The sequence below is a fragment of the Orcinus orca genome, chromosome 17 (assembly GCF_937001465.1).
Source record: "Orcinus orca chromosome 17, mOrcOrc1.1, whole genome shotgun sequence".
Classification (NCBI taxonomy): domain Eukaryota; kingdom Metazoa; phylum Chordata; class Mammalia; order Artiodactyla; family Delphinidae; genus Orcinus; species Orcinus orca.
The window spans coordinates 14,344,361-14,367,566 of NC_064575.1; the positions used below are offsets into that span (position 1 = coordinate 14,344,361).

General features: G+C 40.9%; 1 protein-coding gene across 4 annotated transcripts in view; it reads left to right on the top strand.

The window, feature by feature from the left end:
* The first annotated feature begins 16,951 nt into the window (after positions 1-16,951).
* SULF1 (sulfatase 1) overlaps positions 16,952-23,206 on the top strand; it is a 162,582-nt gene continuing 156,327 nt past the window's right edge. For 2 of the 4 annotated variants that reach the window (XM_004274944.3, XM_049700459.1), the window contains exon 1: positions 16,952-17,373. The gene's annotated coding sequence lies outside the window, so the exon portion shown is untranslated. The remainder of the gene's footprint in view (positions 17,374-23,206) is intronic. The other 2 variants (XM_033437540.2, XM_033437541.2) reach the window with 1 other exon arrangement.

Sequence of the window (23,206 nt, forward strand, 5' to 3'; positions counted from 1 at the left end):
AAAAAGTGGGTGCTAGTACATTAACTAAGGTGAACCTCAAGGTAAACCAACTACCCTATTGAATGCCCACGAATAATGTTTCATTTTATCATGTTTTCTTGCCTCTTCCTACCCTGTTAGATGTTTGTGCTTAAAGGTTAAATCAAGCTTCTCCACTCCTGGATTTTTTTCCTCCTATTCTTTGATACTACATTGAAATCATAATGCTGGATTTGTGACGTCACTCTCAATCATTTCCAGATGGTTTCTCAGGCTGATCAGAAACAACGTGAGACCAATATACGTTAGTAAAAAAGTAGACCTTCAAACAGGGAGATGGGTCAGAAAAAATAAAGAGTATAATAATAATGTTGAGATTGCAAAACAACTATAGGTAAATTGCCTTTTATCTGTATCTTAAAGTCTTTGATCAATTGTGCCAATGTATGAAAATTTGAACTCTAAAGAAGCTGGGCAGCCTTTTTAAACCCAAACATCAAAAGCTTTGCTTTCGTTAGAAAATTTTACATCCATGATACTCTGAATGGATTTGAAATTCTCTAAAATGAGCTCTAATAATAACCTTTACAAGCAGAAAGGAAAAGAACAGTAGGTTATGTGGCTTCATGCTACCATTTTCTCTGGTACATTAGTTTTCCAAAGATGGCATTTTGGCTTGTACCAAATAAAAGGACAAAGGTTACCAAATGCAAGCCTGGGGAAGCCAGAAGAGAGAACAGCTATTACAATGGAGGGGGAAATCCAAGCTGTCAGCTCTGAATGGATAGAAATAGCATGTGTGAAATCGACAAGCAGCAGCAGCATGGCGCCTTATGAAGGGCCAGGAAATGAATTCTACCAGCATTCCTATTTACTGTATTAGAGCTGCAGTTCTGTGGTAGTTTATTTAAGATTCATAAAGAGAAATGTCTGGGTCTTTGATAACTTTGGTAATATTTGGTGGTTGTTTAGAAAGGAATTTAAACAAATAAATATCCGGGTGAGAATGGTAGAAAAATGATACAGAAGAAAAAATAAAGAACAAAAATCACCCATCATCCAACCTCTCAAGAGGCATTGTTTTTGTTTTTTTATCTTTAAAGTCCAGTGTTTATTTTTGTCTTACTGCAGCTCCATGGGGTTTTTTATCTTTTATAACATCTTTATTGGAGTATAATTGCTTTACAATGATGTGTTAGTATCTGCTTATAACAAAGTGAATCAGCTATACGTATACATGTATCCCCATAGCTCCTCCCTCTTGCGTCTCCCTCCAACCCTCCCTACCCCACCCCTCTGGGTGGACACAAAGCACAGAGCTGATCTCCCCGTGTTATATGGCTACTTCCCACTGCTATTTTACATTTGGTAGTGTGTTTATGTCACTGCTGCTCTCTCACTTCGCCCCAGCTTACCCTTACCCTTCCCTGTGTCCTCAAGTCCATTCTCTGCATCTGTGTCTTTATTCCTGTCCTGCCCCTAGGTTCTTCAGAAACTTTTTTTTTTTAAGATTCCATATATCTGTGTTAGCCTATGGTATTTGTTTTTCTCTTTCTGACTTACTTTCACTCTGTATGACAGTCTCTAGGGCCATCCACCTCACTACAAATAACTCAATTTCATTTATTTTTGTGGCCGAGTAATATTCCATTGTATATATATGTGCCACATCTTCTTTATCCATTCATCTATCGATGGACACTTACGTTGCTTCCATGTCCTGGCTATTGTAAATAGAGCTGCAATGAACATTTTGGTACATGGCTCTTTTTGAATTATGGTTTTCTCAGGGTATATGCCCAGTAGTGGGATTGCTGGGTTGTATGCTGGGTTTTCCTACTCCAATATATTTTCCACTGGACAACTAAGAGTAAGCGTTTAAAAAGTCCAAGTTGATCTTGTTACTCTTTTTTTAAATCATTCAACAATTTATCATTGCTCGTAGAAAAGACCACTATCCTTAGCAGGCTCTTGGGGGTATGTTCTTGCTTGTACATCACTCTCACCTGGGGACTTCACAATGTAGAATCTCTACTGAATCAGAATCTGCATTTTTACAAGATCTTGAGTGATTCCTATGCATATGAGGATTGGGAAGGTTGGTCTTCATGATCTGGCTCTCCTGTCACTGCACTAGCCTCAGTGGGACCAGGCTCCCCGGGCTCCCAGTGATCCAGCAGCAGAGATGTACCCTCAGTGCCTAACTCACCATGCCCTTTCCCCCATAGAGCCTTTGTGGGTGATACAGAGTGAAGGTTTGTGTGCCCCAAGATTTATATGTTGAAGCCCTAAACCCCCCACCTCTGTGTGATGATATTTGGAGATGGGGCCTTTGGGAGATAATTAGGTGTAGATGAAGTCTTGAGGTTGGAACCCTCATGACAGGATTAGTGCTTTTATAAGAAGAGATAACAGAGAGCGTTCTTTCTCTCTCTCTCTCTCTCTCTCTCTCTCCCTCTCTCTCAGAAAACACAAAGAGAAGGAGGCCTTCTGGAAGCTAGGAAGAGAGCTCTCACCAGCACTTGACCATGCTGGCACTCTGATCTCAAATTTCCAGCCCTCCAACACTATGAGAAAATATATTTCTGCTGTCTAAGCCACCCAGTCTATGGTATCAGTCTGTGGCAGCCTGAGCAGACTAAGACAACAGGTATACACTGTGCTCTCTGCCCAGAAACATCTTCTCATGACTCTTTACCAAAATAACTCCTTTCAGAGCCCAGTTAAAAGGCGAGGGGGCGAGGGGCAGGTCTAATATCCTGAATATATAAAGAACTCTTATAAGTCAACAACAAAAAATAAAACAAATCAATTTAAAAATGAGCAAAGGACATGAACAGACATTTCTCCAAAGAAGATATACAGTTGTCCAACAAATATATGGAAAGATGCTCAATGTCATTAGTTATCGAGAAAATGCAAATCAAAACCACAATGACACAACACTTCACACCCACTAGGGTGGCTAGAATGAATAGATAGATAGATAGATGTCAGTATATAAATAGATAGATAGATAGATAGATACCAAGCATTGGTGAGAATGTAGAGAAATTGGAACGCTCATACTTTGCTGGCAAGAATATAAAATGGTGCAGCCACAGCAGAAAACCAGTTTGGTGGTTCTTCAATAAATTAAACATTGAATTGCCATACAACCCACTCCCCAATTCCACTCCTGAGAGAAATAAAGACTTATGTCCACACAAAAACCTGTACACAAAAATTCAGGGCAGCATGATGCATGATAACCTGAAGGTGGAAATAATACAAAGGTCCACCAATATATGAACAGATAACTGTGGTATATCCATACAATGCAATTTTAATTGGTCGTAAAAAGGAATATAGTACTGATACAGACTACAAATGGATGAATCTCGAGAACATCATGTTAAGTAAAATAAGCCAAATATGAAAGACTGCTTACTTTATGATTCCATTTATGTGAAATATCCAGGGTAAGCAAATCCTTAGAGATAAGAAAGCAGATTAGAGGTTGCTAGGGGCTGTGGAGTGGGGGCCATGGAGAGTGACTCTTCATGGTATCTTGCTTCATGGGTGTGGGGTTACCATTTGGGGTGATAAAAATGTTCCAGACCTAGATGGTGATGATGGTTGCAGAACATTATGAATGTAGTTAATGCCACTGAATTGTACAATTTATGATGGTTAAAATGAATTTTGTTATGAATAGTATACCAAAGTAAATTTTTAAAGAAGAAAATAGGGAGAAGCAGAAGGAAAAGAAAAGAAACAAGCTGGGAGATAAATAAAAACAAAGAGCTCAAGAAAAAGAGACCCAGATAAAAGAGGATTCCTTTAAAAAGATTGCTTATTTACTGTGAAACCCAACCATCCTCTTTTTTTTGATGATATTTAATATTTGATACTATTGGTAATCGGGTCTTCTTAAAATTTTCCTGGATTCTCCCATGTCAAACAGAAGTGCTTCTTCCAAACTTAGTCCCTGGGCACAGATCTGCTGTTTATATCCTTTCTCCCTCCCAAGCTTCAACTTTCCAGATGCGATGATCCAGCTGGTATTTTTAGTCCTCACTTCTCTCCTGAGCTCAGGGACGGGTATTTCCAGCTCTCAAACCATCATCTCATACTTAACATATTCATAATTCCACCCTGAATACATCCGCCGTCTCCTGCTTTTCTCCTGCACCATTTTGTACATTTTTCTCCTGTACCCAATCCTCTGAATTTATAGAATCCAAAACCAAAGAGAAGTGAGTGAGTCACGACTCTGAAAGGTTACAGTCTTCTCTCACTCAGAATTTTCCTTCATCCGGGATCTCCCATTAGTCAGGAAGTTGTGTTGACCTTTCCTTCAAATGGTCTTTGTATCCACCTGCACCCTTCCATCCCCACTGCCAACCCCCAGATTCAGCTTTTCAGTACCTCTCACCTCAATCCTGTGGTGACCTCCCGGTAGGTCTCTGCAAACCCATCCTGCACAGCAGCTTAGGGAGCATGCCTGAATCCACAGAAAGTTTGCACAGAAAGGTTTTGGGAGATCATCAGATCTGTTGCACTAAGCAGGGAGAATGTGTGAGCTAGTATGAACCTCCAGGTCTTGTCTAGGTCCACGAAGAAAGCAATATAGGATGAACTTTAAGATAACCATGTCCCCCCACCCCCCGCCAGACTGTCAGCAGGGCCAGTCTTGTGCATGAAGGGACCAAACAGGGGTAGATGCTCTTACACTCTCTCCACAGGGAGCAGAAGCACAACACTGTGTGGGGTTTGAAGAAATGCACAACCCAGGTGCTATCCTTCCTCCTCAGACCCGCTAGGTCTGCAACATCAGAACAGAGGAAATATGGGATTTGGCCAAAAGTGAAGGGTCCCAGGATTAATTTTTTTTAAATATATTTTTACTTATTTATCTTTGGCTGCATTGGGTCTTCGTTGCTGCGCGCGGGTTTTCTCTAGTTGCGGCGAGCGGGGGCTACACTTCCTTGCAGTGTGCAGGCTTCTCATTGCGGTGGCTTCTCTTGTTGCGGAGCAACACAGGCTCTAGGCACACGGGCTTCAGTAGTTGTGGCACGTGGGCTCAGTAGTTGTGGCGCATGGGCTTAGTTGCTCCGCAGCATGTGGGATCTTCCCAGACTAGGGCTCGAACCCGTGTCCCCTGCATTAGCAGGTGGATTCTTAACCACTGCGTCACCAGGGAAGTCCTGGGTCCCAGGATTATTTTGAGGGAACTTGGGAGCCACATTTTGATGGTATGTGGCTGCCTAGAGCAGGGTCCTGGAGGGCCACAGGGGTAACAGAAGACTTTAAGGTGGACCTTGGAGCCTTCCAACATCCCCATTTCACGGATGGGAGAACCGAATCCCAAGAGTGCACAGCAACCCATCCATGATGCTCAAACAATGGGGAGCAGAGCCAACGTGGAACCAAGATGATCTGCCTCCCAAATTAGCACTCACTTTCTCTCCTTTATGCCTGACATCAACCTCCCCTAAACAGGGTAGTACTCCTAATAGGGTAACATTTGAAAACTATCAAAGCAGCAACATTATTCACAGTTTTCTGCCTTCCACAAACTCCGCTCCTGCCAATCCCAAGGGTGAGACAGCTGGGGACTGCCACACTTTTAATCTTATGACCCTCAGAGGGTGGGTACCATGGGCTTCAACTGCCAACCGCACCGAAATGCCCGGACATGTAAGATCCATCCTGAGCTCACTGTCTTAGTAAAGGAGACCACGATGTCCGGAGATCATTACATTAGTGCCTCCTTAAGCACGACCACAGAGGTACAAATGAAGCGGGAAAGCAGGAAAAAGAAAGGCCTGATTGTCTCTGTCTGTGAGGGTAGAAAATATTTGCAGAAGTGACACCTGAGCAGGACTTTCCAGGATAAACAGAAGCTGTGCAGATAGACGACAGGAAAGTGTGTATGTTCTGGATACACACCAGCATTTTGGCTTTGGACCTCACTCCCAGCTGCTGGAGGCGGGCTTACTGGAGAACAGCGTTTGTTACTCTCATCACAAGATCCTGTCCAGGAACACTGCTTCAGTCTGTACAAAAATTTCCAACCCTCTTATTCCTGATCTGCTATTTCTAGGTGAGTGTTTCAAATCAGGGAAGAGAGAGGAAAGTCTCTGGCTTGGCAACTATCGCATATTAATTAGGCAAATGTACAGACCTCTTCCAGATTCTGCAATGGTTTTCTGTTCTCCTGGTCTGAAACTTTTTTTCTATCCATCGTCACGAACTCCTAAATCCAATCCAAGCCTCTGCACTATGACTGCATTCCCTCTGCCTAGCTCGGACCTCACCTTCTCCAATTAGTGGTACTTCAAACTCTGATCTCTCTCTCTCTCTCCCCTTCCCTTTCCCTTCCTGTTTCTGCATCATGACCCCACTCACTAAGCCTTCCTCCCCATCTTGACTCTTCCCATACGTCCTTTTCCTTGACTGCACGTGGCCTTGGTCTGCACTTAGCATCCACAAAGAGACCCCAAGTCAGACTTTTGATAGTATCTCCAAATTTGATTACATTTATAGACCCAGAAGTACTCTAAAAGGATTGAAGAAAGATGTTTGTCATTCAACTTAAATGCGTGTCCTATTTCCAGCCCGTGCTCTCCGTTGTGTACTAGGAATTACTAGTTTTGATATATCTTATAATCACAGTATGAAGGGCACAATTATATTGCATTATATATTTGTGGGTTACAAGCATAAAGTTTCAAATATAAATGTATACCACACTTAATATATACCACAAGGCTGTACTAAGTTATAGCAGAATCACTTTTTTTTTAAATATGCTAGAAACTTCCCTCCAGCCTTATATTCTCCTAGACAACGTCATCTCTAGCAAGGGTCTGCAGAATTTGGTCCCCCAAAGCCGCTGCAGAGGTGAGGGTGAAAGAAGGGAGATGGGAGGGTACATTACTTTCCAAAGGTATATAGGAATTTGGGGGCTGTCTGGATGCTTACATTTATTGCTAACACTAGCTTTAGATTAATTTTCATTTCTAAACTTCCTATAAATAATACAGAAAACACAGTGTCCAACTCACTTTGGATTCCTGGTGTCTGGAAACCTAAGAAAACATTTTTCCTGATGACACGATGCTATAAATATGGTTATCTTTGAGGCAAGGAGCAGAAGCCTCATTGATCTGCAGTTCGACTAAATCATGCAGTATGGAGGAATCTCACTCCCTGGTTTAGCGAAAGGTCAATCCTAGGCACAGATGTTATTTGACGTCCTCCCACCCCTCTTTCTGTCTTCTCTGCCATCCTTCCCACATCACCCTCCCATGCAAAGTCCAATATCCTCATCATGAGTTGGCAAATTTCTTCTCTGAAGAATGAAGGGCAGATGGTTTTTGTTTTTAAAACTACACCTATTAAACCAGATAAATCCCCATCAGAGGAATTTCAGATATGAGAGAGATCAACAGGGTTAAGAGTTTTCTGTGAGCATCAGTTTCCCTAAGCTTCCACTTTGTAGCTCTCAGGATACGTATAATTCCAAGGTTTTTGCAGTGATTCTCGTGGCTATGTGAGTTGGGAGACTTTCAGGGTTAGAAGAAGCATCGGCTCCGTTTTAGACCCCCAATGTTCCTATGTTAAAGATTGTGTAAGCAATCCTCTTCCCATCTCCCAGAAGACTGGGCTTCTGTGTTGAGTTTGATATTATACTGAGTTCATTTTAATGAGGCTCAAAACAGCCAAGATAGAGCCCTGATGAGTTTCCGTCCTTCCTTCCTCCCTTTCTTTCTTTCTCTCTGTCTTTCTTTCTCCCTTCCTTCCTTCCTTCCTTCGTTTGTTTGTTTCTTTCTTTCTTTCTTTCTCTCTTTCTCTCTTTCTTTCCCTTGCAACCATTGCAACCATGAGGAAAGTATCCTTACAATTTGGACTTGGTGTCTAACACTCACGATCACATAACACCATGACTATCAGAGAACAGTAGGATTTAAGGCAATAATAAAACACTTTAAATTGGCCCTTTTAAAGGCTTCACTTTCCAGGGTAACAAAATACAAATGCTTGATTGCCACTTCTGTTCTGAAAGATGATCAGAAAACAAGGCTTTGGAACCCTTCCCTCTGCTACTCTCCATGGGTGTGACATATGGAATGTTCTGCCAGTTGATAGGGGCATTTCTCTAAAAACAAATTGCCTTTGAATTCAGGTCTTCCCATTTATTTAACTTTAAATCACCTCCTCAAAAAAGTGCCTTGAATTTATTCAAGTGACTCTTTCCAGAAAATGTCTTATTAATGACTTTATCATCAAAGGTTAAGAAGTACCTTCCTAAACCTATTGACATACTTTGAAAATCAAGGCCCTGATATATTTTCTCTAGGAAAAACTTATTTTTTTATTTAGTCAATAAAGGAGCCTGAGATACATGAAGTGTTTTACTCAGGAGATCTTTATAACCAATAAGAAAGTTTAATCAATTTCCTAGGCAACTTAGCCAGCAAGGTAATAAAAGTAGAAGATATGATATAATATCAAATTTTCTTTTTTAACATATTTTGACAAACCATTTAAAAAATATCTCTGGGGGATTAAAAGCCATAGTCTTTTTTAAAAATGCTAGAACCCTTTACGTTTACCCCTTGGCTACTTCAAAATCTAATTTCTAATCCCATAATTGAGCTCACAGTGGTTTAAACTGTTATCAAACATCTTTAGGGGATTAGGACTCACTTGTGGTCCAAACGAAGCATCAGAAAAGCATGCTTGGGGTTGTCCTGAGAAAGTAATGCCTGTCAATTAAAATTCCCCTAGGATTAATTAAAAGAATTGGAAATGATGGATTAAGAATGGTATTTAATGACTGCCCTGGGGCAGTCATATTTTTCAAAAAAATCAAATGCATGTGGCTATTAAGCCCCGCAAAAGATGTAGGGGCTTACAAAAGTGAAAGGCGACCAAGGATCTGATATAGAGAATGCAGGTGTAAATAGGTGCACGTACCTGCCTCACTGCTACTTAATATCACCTCAAACAGCACCTTCTGCATCCTAAGTGCCCTGGTGTCCTGGCATTGGCTAGGTGTGCGAATGAGATCCTGCCAATCAAATGTCAGAGACAGATCACGCATTGTAGGAAAACCCTTCCTTAGGTGCTAAAAAACAAAATCCAACTGAGTACATTTTCAAGATCGTATTGGCTCTATTCAAGAATTCATGATTGGGCAGCAGCCCATCTAGCAGATAAAAAGGAGCTCCAAGGAGCTGTACAAAATGAAAGACTTATAGGCAAAAGGCAGCAGGAACAAGGAAGTTATATTAGACAGAAAAAGAAGGCTGGTTATTGCGAGGTCACTTTCCTTTAGGGCATGGCAGGGGTCTGTCAGGCAAAGCACCTCACTAGTGCTCATCAGGCGATTCCTGATTGGTTTAAGATTCCATTTCTGGGAGAGTCGAAACTAATTATGTCTTGGTTTGGTGATGTGGGGCTTGGCATAAGTGACTCCATTTTGGGCCTGTTGTCTGGTTTCTAACAGGGTTCACTTGTGTCTCTCATTTCAGAGCAAAAGTGGGGAGTTATTTCTCCAATTTGTTGAAACATTTCCTTCTGGAAGGTATTCTTATACTTCCTAAACACATATATAAATGTGAGTACAACTGGGCTTTAGCAAAGTGACAGACATTGTTGAGGAATGACCCTACCACCATCAAAGTCTCATAAATGGAAGTTAGAGAGTTGAAACAAGAACAAATTCATTAGTGACATACACCCTGAAGGCTGGACTTCAAATCCAGGCTTTGCTTCTTACTGGATGTTTGACCTCAAGTAGAGCACTTTCTATTCCTAAACTTCAATACTCTTGTCTGTAAAATACAGATGATAATAGGATCTTCCTCATCGGAGTATTGTGATGGTTAATTAAATAGCCTGAGTGAATATATTAAAAAGCTTCGCTGATAGTGAGTGTTCCAAGACTATTAGGTGTTACGTGATTATGATGATAGAATTTAGAAGAAGAAACAGTCCTTTTCATGGGATAGGTCGGGGGGAAAAAGGCCGGACTAAAGAGTAATATCTTTAAATGAAGAGCTTTATCAATGCTGGCAAGGTTTACTTTAGCAGGAGAAAATTAAATAAATTTTAAAAATAAAATTCAGAGAATAGACTTTCAAAAAATTAATTATGTTTGTTTTAAAAATAAATTAAGAATCATGGTAATGAACCTCTAAAAGTGCACTGTTTTATAGCTTCTGGCTTGAATATTGTCATTGATGACATTAGAGGCAACTAAACCATTGATTAGAAATCTTCACCGATGCAAAGCATAGAGGAAAGAAACTTACTTCATCTTTAGCTTCTGACATATTCACACTTGAAATCAAAGCTTTTGTTAAATTAGACCAGAAAGAGCTATTTAGCATAAGTAAGAGTTAACACTGGCTTAGGGATGTCCTATTTTTAAAAAAGAGGTCTGTTGGAAAATACTTGATAAATCTGCCTTTAAAATCAGCATAAATATTGTGACTGCTCTTTTGACAGCCTTCCTAGGAAGCAACTGATGCGAAAGAAATTGTGATTGTCAAAATAATAAGCAAACTACAACTAGCAAGAGAAAAAGAAGCAGAGTTTTCTATTTTATACAGTTGCGTTTTTTTGCATATCCTGGTGTGTGATGACTAAGAAAGACCACCAAAAGGATAGGCTAATAATGTCAATCTGTCAAATATCTTTCTAAAAGAATCTAACAAAATCCAAGATTTTATTTAGCTTGCAGAAATTCCATTGGCCTATTAAGTAAGCACCTGAAGATGGCTGCTCATTTAACAAACTCTATATTTTATGGAAATGAACTTTTTTTTATTAACATCTGTTAGCTTCGGTTTCTTGACAAAGACTGTAACAGTAACAAGTGTGAGTCTGCAGCTGTTACTCAGAAACTTTTACACGGGTACTTACTTCCCAGTACTGTTGAGTACTAGAACCATATTACCTTGCTGAAAATGAGAAAGAAAAATATGTCAAGGGACTATATTCTGCTTTTGAAGAGCTATGTATTCAGCAGGTTGGCTATAGACTCAGAAGTAAGGGCCTTCAAACTAACTACTTAATCTCCCCCCAAAAACTGAGCTAGGTCATTCAAGAAGCAGCATTTGTAAATTCATCCAAGACAAGCAACCCTCAGCACTGGAAACTTATATTGAAAATCTGTTTTGTAAATGCACTGTACTAAATGCTAAAGAGAAGAGATGCAAAGATAAGACAGTTTTTGCTCTTGAAGAGTTTGTGATTTTAAAATGGATTGGCTTGTGAGCCCAAGAGAAGGAAACTCTCCCTCTTTTTTCTTTGTTTACTGACAAGTTATTTATTTATTTTATGGAATACTTCTGCCGTAGGTATCCATTCTTCTGTGGTGTCCTGTTGTGGCATTCAGTGATTATTGTTTTTGTCACTAAATTTTTTATATCTTCCACTTGCCTAAGGCCCAGCCCTATATTTTAAATTTTTCAAATAAATGTCAGAAAAGCAGTGAACTCTACTTTTAAAAACATGATTCTGGTTGGTATATCGGGCACTATACCTTTGTTAATTTTCCAGACATTATGCAAATAACCAGGACATATTCCTGCCCTATTTCCCAATTCTTATGGCCCCAGCAAGGAAAAATTTCAGTTCAGGATCTGATATCCATTTCTCCCTAAATCAATATAGCATTAATCTTATTGAGATATCCTCAAATCTCTAATCCTGTATATTGAAAAAAATATATGAAAGTAAGAAAGGTTGATGATGTGTCCCCTGGGATCTATTCCACTTTTTGCAATAAAGGATAGCCACAAGAAAAATCATTTTACCCAATGATTACTAAGGAAAGCTCTGTGGCCTTTAGGATTACACCTGCTACCAAATCCCATGGCTTTCAGCACTCTAATGACTTAAAGAAGAAATACTGCAGAACTAAAGGTATTTTGTGCATCTGAATTCCCCGTAATTTCTCAAATTATTTAACACCAATAATCATACTTATTCCAGTTTAAGAGAATTTTTGCAGTTTTGAATTTTCTTTCTAATAAAAGTGCATGATGCTGTTGAGAGCAAAAGAGGTGAGCTAATACATTGAACCCTCGGGTTTATTCCTCGTCCCACCAATGACTTTGCTGGTTGGCCTCACTTTTCTTATCTCTAAAATACAGGGATTCAATTCTATCTACTAACTCTTCCAAAGGCAAAATTCTGGTCTATTCTCTGGACATGAGTGATGCCCATCCCTGCATCCAGTTTTCTCCCTTCATTCACACTATTTACCTTAACTGGGAAATACACATAATACAAATGAAAGACAATCATGCGACTCTTTAGGTCTCGGATATACACCCCATCTCAAATATCCCAATCCTACCTCCAAGTGAATCCAATAAAAACAAGTTCTTACAGCCAAAATTCATATTTTTCTCTTACCTGATATCTATACTTTCTAATATAATGTCTCATAAATTTAACTATCTGCTCAAACGAGGACTACTATCCAATGCCTCAAACACTGATTTCCACAAATATGGATTTCAAATAGGTTTTTAAATTTTTTATTAGCCTATTTGCCATATTCTATTGAATCCAGTGTCTTTTATTAAATTACCCCATTTGTGGGTCACTGTTTTGTCCTAAGTGGTTCAGCACCCTCCCCTTTATCCTTCCAAAATTATTTACAGTGCACAGCTACCTACCCCTTTTCAGCAAACTTAGGCTTGTGCTTCCTGGAGGAAACTTAACTTCAGTGATAAAACCATCCATCTGACATGAAAGTCATCACTGGCTCCAGTGTCACCTCCCCTATAGCTCTGCAGTCATTGACAACACGAACAAGCCTAATGCTTGTTGCGTACCATGTGACTTAACATTTAACTGGCAATAATTTCCCCTCTCTTTCTGAGAATGATTTGGTTCAATGTGAATAAAGACAGTAAAGTTTAGCTGAAGGAGTGTAAGTGAATGTCTGTGTAGCCCTGAGTAATTTAGAAGTGCAGGATATTCCAAATTATAAGATATATTGGGCATATACAGACACTTTACATGATATGAATAGCAATGGGCTAATTATTACACGTATTTCTAGCGTCATGGTACTTTAGAAGACATTTGCCATTTGTTTTAAGAGAAAAAACCTAAAGGGATGTTACCATGAAAGAAAAAAATTCACCTGGATAAGGAGCGCCCCAGATTCCCATATCCTATCAGATAAAACATTGGTGATCAGAACTTTTTTCTTTTCTAATACGTAGATTAAGATGACCTCAGAGCCAACCTCAGAAACTTGTTTTAAGAGTAAAACATTTCAGCAGTAGAATTGGGGGAACCTGGATCTTAGTTATGTCAAAACAGGTATTGGAAAAGCAGTGGTAGCCAAGGTTATACGAAGAGGAGAAATCTAAGGCTACCATTTTGACTTACTCTTATCAAGATTAAACACAGCCCTAATGAAAGCATTGGCTTCCAAGCTGTTGGTATCATCTCAATTCTTATAGGGAATGGTTTACCTCAAAATAACACTAATTTAAAATTGAGTTGTGGGACTTCCCTGGTGGACCAGTGGTTAAGACCCTGTGCTTCCACCGCGTGGGGCAGGGGTTCGATCCCTGGCCAGGGAACTAACATCCCACATGCCGCGCAGCGTGGCCAAAAAAACAACAATAAAATAGAGTTGTGTCCAAAGAAGTAAAGTCAGCACAAATTATTAGAGCCCTTGTCTTGCTAGGTTCTCACAGTTTCAAGCTTTTGCTGACGGTCCTCCCCCACTTTCCATGGGATTCTTCTGTAGTTACACTAACATTCAGGCACCCCAGCAGCATCACCTGCCCGTGGCCCTGGGGCACAGCGCCGCCTGTGACAGCCAGGATGCTGCAGATCCTTGTTCCCTCCCTCCCCACCAGGAGTCTGGAGCGGCAGGCTCACTCACCCTCCCTGATGATTTGTTTACTGAGCCCAAGTTGGGATTCTTGGCCAACTGGCAGCACAAGGGGCAAAGAACCATGGTGTCTTAAGTGCATTAAATCTTTATATTAGCTCCCTGGCTTGGTAAACCTTTCTGCTGGCTTTGTTCTCTTTTTCCCAAGCATGACAAACAAGTGGTTTTTCTTTTTCACGTTAATGATTCTTTAGACAAAAAGGAGTCGTTCAGGGCTTTCTCTGAGGCTGATAGGTGTTTCTGTTTAATGAGGTTTTTATTATACTGTATTGGCTTCCCTGAAAAGAAATTACAAGCAGCAAACAGCTGATAATAGAACAAGGCTGGAAGAAACTATAACCAAGAGGGGGAAAAATTAGTGTGGCAGCAGATGCACGCGTTGTAGCTCAGGGATGAAATGCCGCTTCCATTCTCCCTTGGCCACCATTGTACTAGTAATAATGTGGATGTGGGCACTTATGTGCCTGTTACATGTGTGCAAAAGATATGGGTATAGATATAGACCCAGCTAAACTGCCATCTGTGGAGGAAGAAGGGTGGTGAGCTCAGTCTAGACAAAGATGAGCCAAGCTCAAGCAGGGGTTTACAAGGGCTGGCCGGTTACCATGGAAACTAATTGGCGCTAATAAGTAAAGGGACATTTTAACTGTGGGAACAGAATAGGAAGGGCTATTTTTCAATATCACCGTTACCTACAATTAATCTTTCATTTTAGGAGTGTCCCTACTTAATTCCTGTGATGAAGCCATACCCTCTGCACACAACCTCACCCTGATCAACATGACATTCAAAAGCTGAATATCATCTTTTAGAACGTGTCATATTTTAGGTTTCGATCTTTCAAGATAGAATCAATTTCACTTTTTTTTTTTTTTCTTAAAAAATAAACTGTTTGCAGATGGCAAGGGGAAGGGAAGAGAGGTAATGGAAAATTCTTAACTTCTAAACTGACACTGCTGAGCACTGGAGCTGGTTACAGAGAGAAGGGGAGCCCGGATCTTATCCTGCAGCACCAGCTTCAGGTCTTTGTTTGAGTTGATTTTCCTTAACAAAAGCATGGCAGAACATCAACCCCAAAATGTGTCATTGTGGACTCATTTTAGAATACTTGTGAAAGGTAATGTTTACAGGCACTGCACAGGACAAGAATTAAGATCATAGCGAACAGGCAAGATCTGTTGCTCCACTTGTACTTTTAATTTTAGAGCAAGTTTTAGGTAGCATAATAACTGAAGTTATCAATAAAAGAGAAGTAGTGACTGAGATTTTAGGAAAAGATTTACAATTGAGAAGAGAAGAGAAATGTTTCTGCTAAAAAGCTCTTTCCACAATCGTGTGGATCAGAGCCAGGAGCACTGGGGAAATGTCTCACAGAAGGTGTGTTACCAGCACAGGGTTGATAAAACGGGATGCAACACCCTTACAGTTTCTTAGGTTTTACTTTTGTTACTCAATGTACAGTTTAAGAGAAGGCAAACTACCTTAATAACGTCTCCAGGGTCTTCAAAATCTATGCAGTTGAGGTAATCCAGATTTCCCGACATGGGTCTGGTTGGATTAGCCAAAAGAAAAAAAAAATTTTAATGAAAAAATTGCTTTGCAATAATTGGCACTATTAAAAATGTTATGGTGCCCAAGGGAAGTTTTAGCCCCATGGGACCACTTGCCATTGTTGAATGTTCCAGTGTTGATCATGTATCTGGATTTAGCTGATTAGGAGTAATGGTTTAGGGAATCTACTAGGTATTGTGAAACAGACACCTCATAATCACTTCTGGGAAGAAACTGAGCAAATGATTCAGGACTCCAACTTCCAATACTGGTTTTTTTTCCTTCTTCCCTACAGCCCAGTTATAGGAAAAATTAATTGTCTGAAAATAATGGTTCTCTAATGCTGTGCTTCAGAAAATTGTACCAGAAGTCATTTTTAAGTATCTTAATATAATATCACACAAAAATTCCTGGAAAAAAAAGTTAGTCAATTTTGCTAGATATTGAAATAATTCTCTCTGTGATATGGGCATTCTGAGTATTCGATATCTATTTGTAGTCTAGATTTTCATGCTTTAGGCAAGTTTAAAGGGTTCCCCCCCCCCACCGTGATCCCCCTCCAAGTCCAAAGAAATTCAAAAAGTGCAATATTTAAAATGTTGGCTTCCCACAGATGGTCAGGGAGTTGTTAATATTTCAAATTCCTGTTTTCTATTTCAGGTTATCAAAATTCCTTAGAAGTCTGATGGAGTTTTTTTAAGTGGTAAGATTTGAGGCAATTAATTTATTTCCAGATAGCTCTTTAAAAGTACCGTAACAAGTATAGCCATTTTCTCATTCAAATTGCTATCAAAGTAATTACTTCTATAAAACAGTTCAGACAACTCAAAAAAAAAAAAAGAAAGAAAGAAATGCACAGAAGAAGGAGGTATTGAAATGGCCCCAAACTGAAAACATTTCAAAGCAAAATTGTTAATGAGCTGTTTGAGCTATATGGACATTATAAGTGCAATTAACTAGAAGCCAATAAAAATAATCAATGACAGAGTGCAGCCCTCTGGTACCCAGTGCTTTTTACAAAGAGATGTCTGTGAAGGCAGCGAGTGATTCAAAAAGCCGCCTTTATCTATGGGAGCGCGTGCTATTTTACACGAGTAGAAACGAAAATGATTTTCATTGACTGTTTCTGAAGTTCAGCCCCTGACAAACCGTGAAGAGCTGTCTGTGAGAAGAGAGAAGTTTCTGCTCTTAACTGCACTCCCCACCCGCTTCCTCCCAGGAATGCTGGAGACAGCCGCAATCTCATCACAGGAAGGTAGGAGTGTAGATTTCAAAATGTAGATGTCACATTTCAGTGCAAACAACTCCCACATGAACACTTTATCAGTATGTCAAGATGAATTTTTTATCTCCCGGGCGGGGCGGGGGGGGGGAATGGGTGCTCGCTGAGTAGATTGCGCTCCCTAGATTGGCAGGAAAAGATTTTTAGTGTTTCTGTGCATCCTACGGAGGGTCCCCACGGTCCCCCGGGGGCGCACAAGGAGTTGTGAAAAGTACCGCACAACTGGCCACCGGCATAATTAATTCCCTCCACCTTCTCTTTAGCACCTCCCACGTCTTCTCTTTTTATAGCAGTTCTTTCTCTCGGAAAATCTCAGGTTACTTGACTGGGAGTTCTCAGACCTCCAGTTTCAGCCCTGCCCTCAGCCTCCAGTCGGTGAGAGACACCCAGCCCCAGCAAATGGATTGGGCAGCCCGTCTTGACACACCACTGTGCTGAGTGCTCGAGGACGTGTTTCACCAGATGGTTGGGGTTAGTGTGTGTCATCACATTGGAGTGGGGATTAGGTTCAGGAAGGCTGCCTCGCTGGAGCTGTGTGGTCTTCTCCAAGCGGGAGCTGCAGGCAAGAGAACTACTTGCTTGGGGAAGAAGAGGAGGAATTCGTTTTCTGCAGCCACAAGAAAAGCAGCTTTTTCAGGTAAAGTGAAAGATATTGAATGTGCCTGTCTCCCTCCCTCCTTCTCTCCCTCTCTCTCTCCCTCTCTCTCTCTCTCCCTCTCTCTCTCTCTCTCTCTCTCTCTCTCAACATACTTTTGAATGGAATGCTGGCACAGCACACTTGTCAAACCCAGTTGTTGCTCTCCTATCAATGCTACTATTGTACGGCTGACAGATAACAGTGAACATAGCTTGGTGCTTGGCTGTCTTTATAGAACTAACACTCCTCAAGCCTTGCTCTGGAAGGTGTAGCTCAGAAAATGTCTTTGGAAGCGGTGTGGGTCCCCACCCTTTCATATCCTCATTGCATACTCAAAACAAGAGCTCTAAATTGTTCATAAAGGATGGGTAAGTCCAAGAATGCATGTATCTTAATTTTCAAAATTAAAAGTCTCTTTCAAACTGTTGCATTTTACTACCCAATTGATCAAGATTCCTTGAAGAATCTATTACTGAGTTGCTGGCAGAGATGGAAAAGCTTTCTTCCCCGATTTTTGCAATGTAGGTCCTGTCTGATTTGTGATGGACCAAAGTGTTTCGAAAACAATTTGGAGATGGACTCTAACGTTGGAAACTCCTTAAGAGCAGGGGCTGCCTTCAGAGCAGCTGAGAGAGCGTCTTTAAAACAAAAATGCTTAGAGCTAGAAGAAAAGCAGAAAAGGAAGAAGTAGGAAAGTGCTTTTTAACACGGCCCTTTTGCAGCTGCAGGGGAGCAGATGGAGGTAATTCATTTGCAGATCTGTTTGTGAAAGTTTTACAAGTCACTGAAAAGTAAAGGAGCATCTCTGTAATGGATCGTTAAAGTCCCTACATTTATGTGTTTTTAAACAGGCTCTCTGAAGTGTTAATTAAATGTAAATAGATTTTCTGGCTTGGTTCTAAACAAACGTTAAAAAAAAAAAAAGGTTTTAATTACAAATTAGTCACTGGAAATGAATGGTCATCCAGTAACACAAAATGAGTTGTCATCGTATCTGTGAGTAGCCATTAATTTAACCACTCTGACAAAAGCACCATGAAAATTAGATTGAACTGAACGTAGCAATGGGGTTTATATCTGATGCTTAATTTGTGGTATAACAAAGGCCTTTCAAGTTGATGCCCTATTTTTACAGGGATCAAAGACATAAAATTTTCATTTTTCAAGTTTGTGATCCAGCAAGGTGAGTCCATGAGTTACTTCTTTTGCACCCTGACAGACTTGCGCTCCCACGTCAGCGTTCAGATACCTGTGGTGCTTAAAAATTCCTGTTCCTACTGGACTTCCACACTGCATAGAGAAACCCAACACTGTCCTCACCCTTGGCAGGTGAGAGAGTCTGTGAATAATACTGTATATAAGCTATTCTGAAATAGGAGCTGTTTTGTAGGTTGAATAACAAGAATTTATGGCTAATGCCCTGTGATTTTTGTATTCAGCTGCAAAAAGATGCGTGAAAAATTATGTTCCAAGTTGCATTACATATATTTTTGGCCACAAGAGAGTTGATTTTTTTAACCCTCTTTTTAAAAATGTATTTATTTTTTTCTTTTCCATTATTGTTTATTAATCCTCTTTTTAAAAAATTAAGACTCCAAGAATTTGTTATATAGTACCTAGCTGTTATTCAGAGTGTTCTCTGAAATAGTCTCAGAAGTCTTCTTCAATGAGAAAATATCCTCATAAATAACCAGGCGGTTATTACAACTGAGTAAGATCCGATTCCCAATATTACATAACCCAAACAGGACTAAGTTCATAAGCTGCAGTCTTTTGGAATTCCAGTCATTCCAGTTTAGCTTTACAATGGAACTGGGGTTTAAAAAAATAAAGACAGAAAGGCAAACTGATATCTGGCATCGTGTCAGGATTAGGATTATAAGCACAGGCTGGAAGCAGGTACAGTGCTGGCTACCAATGCCATTTTTCACCATAGCAGAGATATTACAGGAGAAAGTCAAGTCCCTCCTCACCAATGCGCTCTTCCTCCAGGACATCTGGCGTGATGGCATCTAACAAAGGCAAGTCCCTGTTTAGCCATGGGAGCCCAATCCCAAGCATATGTTGCTAATGTTACAGACTGACCACCGGGCTGCCCGCCCAGGATTTTGGCAATATGGAAGAATCCCCTCCACCCCCACCCCACCCCCGAAAAGTCAACTGTCCGCAGGATTTAGGCAGGATGAAAACAAGAAAGGAAGTGTTGAGAAATTATAAATTCACACCTTGAGAAGGCAACGTTGTGTGTTACTCGCCCTAACAAGGCTTAGGTGACAGTGAAGTTACTTAACGAACCCAAAGGGTCTGTTTCAAGACACTGCCCGCAGGGCAATCCCAGTTTCTTGTCAAAATCTAAAGCCACTGTTCCAGATGGGAAACATTCAGAGGCATATTTATGGTGACTTCTACATACCTCAGTTTGACATTTGGTTTCTTCCTGACAGCACTTGTGCTGGTAACACACATGAAGTTCCCATCAGTATTCTAACAGCTGTGAAAGTGTTTGAGCGCCCTGGGTATCCCTCCCAGAGAGGTGAAAAAATCACTGGGGGGTGGGGCTGAGGGAGATCTCGACTTGCCCTGTGGCTGCATCCTGTGATCTAGGCACGCAGTAAGGTGACAAATCTCAGAGGCGAAAAGCGATCTGAAAGCTTGATCCATTAACTTACAAAACCCACTTTGACAGTGGCGTGGAAAACTAAAATACATGAATGCAGATAAGATGAACTCGTGGTAGATGACAAGCAGGAACCTTCATCAAAGAACTGAAAGGGCTCTACTCTTTCCTTCTAAGGAAATTTATGTGACTTCAAGCAGATTGCTGTGGTCATTTCCATTGTAATAGCAGAGACGAGTGGCACGTGCGACACTTTGCATTTACTGTCTTAATTATATACCCATATGGGAAAGGATAGGGGCTTGGTTCTTTTGTGTTTTAGATTTAAATGGTTTATCCTTTAGGAATCCAGAAAGCAGGATTTCTAATACTGAGTACTGAGATTTCACCAACCGTTGCCAGGTGGATGAGGCCAACCAATGGGTCAGGTCAGGACATCTGGTTCTTTTTTCCCTCTGCAATATTTTTTGTGGGGAGAGCATGGAGTAAATTTAAGGGGATTAAAATGTTTAAGGAGCTGACTCTAAATAGATTTTTATTTTTAATCATCATTATTGACTTTGAAGAAAAGGAGGCTCATGTATGACATTAAGTCTATGGTCATATGGTGAATTTACCTTTCCTTTATGTTAGATCCGTGGGCGGAAAAAGATATTTGAAGGAAGATATTTTATGAGAAAAGTTTGTCCTGAAATATGTTTCCTATTTAAAATATTTTCAATTCAAACTCAATATGCTGGGGAGGAGGGGTATTAGCCTGTTAGCTTTTTTTTCTCCCTAATATTCCCCTCACCCCCATAGCCAATCTGTCATCAAATTCTGTGAGTCCTCCCTTTAAAGCGTCACCCACATCTGGCCCACAGCTACCGCTCCAGTGCAATGATCCAATCACATGGGGGTCATTACAGCAACCTCCTAATGGGTCCTCTCGCCTCCACTTCCCTCCTGTCCACCAGTTGTGGGCTGAGCTTCCTAAAACACGGCTTCCATCAAAGCATTTCTCAGCTGAGAATTACCACGTGGACCCTCACTGTCCACAGGATAAAGTTTGAATTTCTCAGTCCGACATGTTGCCCCTGTGTTATTCAGCCCCAACTTTCCAACTATATCTCCCACCAAATCCCTACAGCAGCAGAAGTCTACCCTTCCCTGTGGCTCAAGTGGCCAGCTCAATGTCCCCCACTTCTGGTCTCTTCTCTTACCCCTAATCACTCTAGTTTTCCATCTTGTTGTCTGCAAAATGAGAGTTTATCATCATGTGAGATATTCCTTCTAGTTCTACGTTTATAAGCCTGTGTGTAGGACATCCTCATCACCTCTGTATACTCATTCTTCAAAGCTTCTGCTTAAGTTCCACCTCCTCCAGGAAGCCTCCCCTGACTACATCTCCCAGTGATGTTTTCTTTCCATCGAGGTTATTGGTTATCTGTGGGTTGCAGTTAGCACAATTACCTTGTTTTTTTTTAGCCCTACTTTCTACTTTGCCTTTTTATCACTTGACTCCTCAGGTACGGTGAAGACTCCTAAGACAGGAACTGGCCTGGTCCACTTTTATGCCTTACTAATAAATGGGTGTTGGCTAGCTCACAGGGACATTCAGACATCCAAGGCACTTTCCCCTCTAGTTACCCCACTTTAGAGCCATATACTGGCTCTAATAGTCTCCTCTCCATTCATAAGAGAAACGGAAAAAAAAAAAAAACCGATAAAACTTGATTGGTTGTATTTGGGGGCAGCTTAGGAAAAATGCCACTTGGGCAGAACGTGTGAAATGATTGTCCAAAATTAAGCTTGAGTATTTTCTGAAAACTCCCCTCCTATTTCAGCTTTCTATAACCGTGGTAGGAATTACATCTATTAGCTGCCCTGCTATGGTGTGAAATTTCAAACATGATTTTGAAAGCAGGAGAGTACAGTTTTTGGGTTCAGACAGACTTGTGTTCTAATCCAGGTACCCCCTCTGACTAGCTGCATGGCCTTGGACAGGTGACTTAACCATTCAGCTCCCTCCTCTGTAAAATGAAGATAGGAATACTTTCTTTGGGGATGTTATGAAGAGAGAGAAAACCACAAAGCACCTAGCTCAGCACATGTGCAATAAATGGGGGAGAGAGAAGGTGGGTAGATGCATATGCAGATATAGATCTAGGATGCATGACTGTGTTCATCTCGGTCATGTCAATCATTCATTCTATCTGTTTATTTAAAGTGTGTCTTCTTTTAGCTGTTTTCTCTGCCACCAAAGGCAGGGGTTGGGGAAGGGAGCAGGGGTAGAGAGAGGTCCAGAGGAGCTGCTTTTGGTATTTAGGGATTTGGAGCAACTGAGTTAATGGACCTGTAGGGACAATGGTGACAGTTGAATACCCTTTGCAGGGAGGAGGGAGTCCTGGGTCCTGCGTTAAAAGATAATAAAGAGCAGTTCCCATAGGGCTGGGGGAACAAAGGGCCAGAACAGTGGACCCCAGCAGGGAGTTGAATTCACCAAAGGGTCATGTGCTTCTCTTCCTTCCTCCTGGCCCACTGTTCAGAAAGAAATCATAACTTGGCGAAACATTGTAGAGAGTCAGGTCAAACTTCCAAAAGTAATTGGTACAGCAAGATACCATTTAGACAAAACAAGGGGCTTGGACCTTTGCTGTCCTTCACCCTTAAACCAAAGTGAACAAAAAGCTGAAAGCAATCAGCGTGAGCTCTGGCCTGTTCCCAGACTCTGCACCCACCATCAAACACTGAGCTGTCTCTCTGTACCCTCTCCCCAGAAGGGCAGCTGACGGAGAAATGATCTCACAAAGCACTAAATGCTACCTAGCAAATACATCCTTGGACACTGGTCATTCAGCTTCAGTTTTCAGGATCTTGGGACAGATCAAAGCATATTCTTTCCAATCCTGATCATCTGGTCTGCACCTGCCCCAGACCAGGGAGAGGAAAGAGACTGGAACTCCTCTAAACGAAGGGCAAGGCAATATATCTGGAGATGCCTCTCTCTTCCTAGCGAACATGACTATAGAACTTCCAAAGCGAAGCATTAACAGTTACGTGGCTTGACCTCATCTTTAGCTGTAGCAGGTAAACTAGCTGCTCAAAACATGGGATACACGTTCAACTGCACCATAGTGTGTTAAACCTTTGTTAATCAAAAAAAAAATGTAGCTCTCCTCTTGACCTTCAAAGGTAAAACCTTTTCTTATATGCTGATCTCCTTTTTCACTACAC